Source organism: Carlito syrichta, unplaced genomic scaffold (genome assembly GCF_000164805.1).
Source record: "Carlito syrichta isolate Samal-C Ts95f unplaced genomic scaffold, Tarsius_syrichta-2.0.1 Scaffold309200, whole genome shotgun sequence".
Taxonomy (NCBI): Eukaryota; Metazoa; Chordata; class Mammalia; order Primates; family Tarsiidae; genus Carlito; species Carlito syrichta.
The window spans coordinates 725,546-730,797 of NW_007253296.1; the positions used below are offsets into that span (position 1 = coordinate 725,546).

The 5,252-nt window shown below is 48.1% G+C and overlaps 1 protein-coding gene across 1 annotated transcript in view; it reads right to left on the minus strand.

Annotated features, from left to right (window-relative positions):
• Positions 1-4,227, minus strand: part of ACACA (acetyl-CoA carboxylase alpha) — a 266,326-nt gene extending 262,099 nt beyond the window's left edge. Inside the window, exon 1 of the mRNA XM_021717048.1 lies at positions 4,115-4,227. The gene's annotated coding sequence lies outside the window, so the exon portion shown is untranslated. The remainder of the gene's footprint in view (positions 1-4,114) is intronic.
• Positions 4,228-5,252: the final 1,025 nt, after the last annotated feature.

Below are 5,252 nucleotides of genomic sequence, written 5' to 3' on the forward strand. Positions count from 1 at the left end.
CAAAAAAAAAAAAAAAAAAGAAACTACTTTTTCTTTTTGAGTCAGAGTCTCACTCTGTCACCCAGGCTGGAGTGCAGTGGCATGCTCATGGCCTATAGCCTTGGCCTGCGAGCTCAGGGGATCCTTCTGCCTCCTCAGTCTTCCAAGTAGCTGTAACCACAGGCGTGCACCACCATGCCCAGCCAGTTTTTTGTTTTATTGTAGAGACGAGGTCTCACCATGTTGCTCAGGCTGGTCTCGAACCCTTGGAATCAGGCAATTCTCTCACCTCCACCCCCTAAAGTGCTGGGATTACAGGCGTGAGCCACCACGGTGAAACCACTTTCACTTGCCTCCTTAAGCATCCTGAGACTAGGCTCAATGGTAGTTTGGATAAGTAACAGATTGGTAAGAGAACTGTATTATTACAGCACATTTACTGAAGACTGGCCAGCTAAACTCCTAAGAATTTATTTCCTATCAATCAGATTCACATCCTATTTAAGTGCAACATCCTTATGACACTACTTATTGTAGTTTTCTACCTATTTAATATAACCTTCAAACAGTTCATTAGATCAAATAAAGTAGTAAATATAGTACTCAATAAAGTTTTTAAGATTAAAGAAACAAAAAGCTAGTTAAGCAATAACCTGTTAAAATGGAAATCAATGAAGACTTTTTTGAACATGGTAGTCACTAGCCAATGATAAATGCCCTCAAAGGGATAAAGAAAGAAAATGGTAGTCCTCAAAAGTTGACAATTTTTGAGCCAATGAGTCTTTAGTGTTTATTCACTTCTTTTAACCTCATTGTTTTAAGCATTTGGAAAGATGCTTGACATATAGCTCCTATGATTACTAGTCTCTCATAACATGTTAGATAATGACTTAAAAACTTCTTTTCTAAATTACAAAGAGATTCTCCTCTCCCCCCACAACTGAAATTCTAAATTTCTTTTCTTTTTTTTTTTTTTGAGTCAGAGTCTCACTCCATCGCCCAGGTTGGAGTGCAGTAGCACACTCACAGCCACCCCAGCGTCAACCTGCTGGGTTCCAGTGATCCTCCTGCCACAGCCTTCCAAGTAGCTGGAACTACAGGCACATGCTGCCACGCCCAGCTAATTTTTGATTTATTGTAGAGATGAGGTCTCATCAAGATGCCCAGGCTGGTCTCGAACCGCAGGCTCAGGCAATCTACTCGTCTCGGCCTCCCAAAGTGCTGGGATTACAGGCTGAGCCACTGAGCCTGGCCACCTAAATTTCAACGTATTATTCTACAATTCTTTTTTAATTTTACTTCCTTCCTCAACCAAGACTCTTGAGGATATCAGCTATCCATAAAAAGAAAAAAAATGTTCTAAAGAAAGAAAACACTTGCCCCCACACCTGTTAAACCAGTCTGTGTGACAGGCAAAAAAATTATCCTTGTTTTTGACTGAAAGAAAATGTTACATAGTGATCTACACTTGAACCTGTTCACAGCACTTTAGAGAGGTCAATGACTTCAGAGAGTTCTCTAAGGCTGGCTTTCACAATACCAATTCTGGGCCGGGTACAGGGGCTCACACCTATAATCCCAGCACTTTGGGAGGCTGAGGTGAAAGGATTGCATGAGCTCACGGGTTCAAGACCATTTGGGCAACTTGGAGAGACCTCATCTCTATAATAAATCAAAAAATTAACCGGGCATGGTGGCATGTGCCTGTAGTTCCTGCTACTTGGAAGGCTGAGGCGGAAGGATCGCTGGAGCCCAGCAGGTCGAGGCTGCGGTGGCCGGGAGTGGCCACTGCACTCCAGTCTGGGCGACAGAGTGAGACTCCAGCTCAAAAAATAAAATAAAATAAAAAATAAAATAAAAACAATTGGCGGCCTGACATGGTAACTCAGCCTTAATCCCAGCACTCTGGGAAGCCAAGGTGGGAGGACTGCTTGAGCTCAGAAGCTCAAGACCAGCCTGTGCAGAATAGCAAGACCTCATCTTTACAAAAAAAAATTAGCCAGAGGTGGTGGTACATACCTGTAGTGCCAGTTACTGAGGAGGCTAAGACAGGAGGATCACCTGAGCCCAGAAAGCCACGGTTGCAGTGAGCTTTGATCATATCACTGCCCTCTAGCCTGGGCAACTCAAAAAAAAAAAAAAAATTGGCCAAGATGGTGGTTCATGCCTATAATCTCAGTAATATGAGAGGTGGAAGAGAAAGGACTGCTTGTACCCAGGAGTTCGAGACCAGCCTAGGAAACAGAGTGAGACCTCTTCTAGAAAAAAATTTAAATTATCTGGGTATGGTGGCATGACCTGTAGTCCCACCTACTCTGGAGACTGAAGTGGAAGGATCACCTGAGCCCAGGAAGTAAAGGCCCTGGTGAGCTGTGATCATGCCACTGCAGTCTAGCCTGGGGGACAGGGTGAGGCACAGACTCAAAAAAACTCAAAACAAAAAAAAAACAATTTAAAATTATGCTTGATGTATTTCTATTTTGTACTAGTAAATCAAAACAAAACAAAACTTCTACAATACTAGTAAACACAGGGGCTTCATAAATTAATACTCTACCTTTGACATCTTTCATATGCCCATTTCACAATACTTGTTAATATTCCTGTTAAGCATTCAGTAGCACAGAGAAATAAGAAACTGAGGCTAGAAAAGTGGGAAGATAGCTGGGCGTGGTAGCACATGCCTGTAGTTCCAGCTCCTTGGAAAGTTGAGGTGGAAGGATCGCCAGAGCCCAGCAGGTCGAGGCTGCAGTGGCCAGGAGCATGCCACTGCACTCCAATCTGAGTGACAGAGTGAGACTCCAACTCAAAAAAAAAAAAAAAAAAGTGGGAAGAGACTTGCTACTTTGTAGAAAGCAGGTGACCATCTGTGACAAACTGTGGTCCTGTTCTATTGGGCAACAACGCTTTTCTGAAAAGTGCCTGTCAAATAGGCAGCACAGAAATAGTTCTCATCACAATAATTCAAGACATCCCCATTAAGAAAAGACAAACAAGAGTATTCATCCTCATCCCCCTTGTTCAAGAAGAAACCATGTAACCTAAGAAAGCATACTTCTCAACCTGTACTATGGAACTGGGTGGGGGGGAGGGCGGCATGAATGAATGAAACCAGAGAGAAAAAAATCAAGAGAGATCAACTTCTGAGACTGAAGACCAGGTTATTACATTTATTCACATTCTGGGAAATTAATAAAACACTGCTCCTAGGGTCTTTTGTCAATTTCAGTCTTATACCCCCTAACAAAAATAACTGACAGTAAAGTGTTTTCCCTATCTGAACAGTTATATTTTTATATGCGTCTCTAAAATCCATAAGGCCTATATAATCCTTCACTTTTAGAGCACATTTCAAGTGTCCACTAGTGTCCACTTGTCCATTTCCAAATCCAAAAATAATGTTGGCCCTGACCCGGTCAGGACCTTCAGGTACATTTTCCTCTGAAGTCATCAGCCTCACATCACCTTCCTACGTCCTATCTCCAATAGCTACCATGGTCAGCATGGCCAACGGAAAGGAGAGAGTAACAGTCACGTACATTTACTACGCCCCTCACAGAAAACATAATTAAAATCCCGGCAGCAAAAACTGGCTAGGAACAACCCTCCTGGTTCTGGCTCTCACCATGATACAAAAAGCAAGAGCAACTGAAGCCCGAGTCTGCACCTCACACCTCACTCTACAAGAGAGAGGAAGACGACTTTCGGTGCAGCCAGACCTAGCCTTCAACACCGCCCTCCCACGTGGTCTTCTCCCTCTCCCAAGCCCAGGGTCGGCTTGGAGATGGGTGTGGAATGAATCAGGCCACACTGGGGCTGTGCAGGAGGGGTAGGAGGCAAGCTCCAGGCAGACAGACACCCTAGCTCCTTCCCAGGGGCCTGGGCCATACGCCTTCCAGTTCCGGGACCTGAGCTTCCACCTCCCAAGACCCCAGACCTCTCCATGTCTCTAGGCAGGGGACCTCAGGGCCTCAGAGCTGCGGGGAGGGTTGGACTGCAGGGTACCAGGTCTGGACGGTATGGAGCCCGAGCCGCGTGCGGGCGCAGGCTGGGAGGCGGCCCCCTGCCTGCCGCCACCCCTCCCTGGGCCCCAGTTTCTCCAGGTTCCGGGTCACAGGTTCTGGGCGTTTCTCACCTCAGTGTGACGGAGTCCCCGGTCGGGCAGTCCCGGGGCCTCTGGCGCGAAGGAAGTGTTGGGCGGGAGGAGATGCCGGGAGCTCCGGCGATGGCTGACAGGCGCGCAGCACCAGGCCGGCTGGCACACGGGGAAGGGGCGGGGCCTCACGGGAGTAGGCCCCGCCCCCGCCTCGCCCCCGCCTCCCACCTCAGCAGACGAGCCCCATGAGGTGACTACGTCCGGGGTTACTTCAGGCCGTTCACCTCCGACCCGGCTCTGGGCTGCGGCAGGCGGAGCAGGGGGGCGAGGCGCAGGCCCCAAGGGCTCAGCGGCAGCCAATGGGAGGGCGGTGCGGGGCGGGGCGAAGTGAGGCGATGCCGATGGTCCGAGCCTGGCTCTGCCATTCGGGGCCGAGTGGCTAGAGGGCGGGCCCGGGGCAGTCGCTGTCCCCTCTGCCAGGGGCGGGAGCGAGTGCAGGGCCAGCCTACCAGTCCCTTTGCTTTGCTCCTTAGCTCCGAAAGCGCCCACTCCAAAGGAGGTCTAGATGATGGAACCTGGAGTATTGAGAGAAAGCCTTAGTAAAGGAAGCCCAATGAGAAGGGAGTGTACCATAGGAAAAGCAGTCTGCTGCTTGCCCTGAGCAGGGAAAATAGTTGCTAAGGAGTTTTTAACCTCTTAGATTGGAGAGGGCTTCCCATCCTCCGCAGTGGCTACACCAAGCCTTTGAGATGAAGCCAACCCATTTCTTTACTTTGGCAGTTATTTTATAGTAAGACTTTCATGGTGGCTGTGTGCTGAAAATTAATAGTAACTGGAAGGAATCCCAACACAATACAACCACTGGACAGGGACAAAGAAAACTGGAAAAAATTACACTTGAGAAGAATGGGGTGAATTCTAGACCCTTCCAAGAATTTAATGGAGCACTCAGAGTACTTTCTCAATCTTTACACAAGCTTAAGATGAAAGCCAGGAGAGGTGCAGAGGATGGTGTGAAATTCTTTTTTTTTTTCTTTGAGTTGGAGTCTCACTCTGTCGCCCAGACTGGAGTGCAGTGGCCACTCCCGGCCACCGCAGCCTCAACCTGCTGGGCTCTAGTGATCCTTCCGCCTCTGCCTTCCAAGTAGCTGGAACTACAGGCGCGTGCTACCACGCC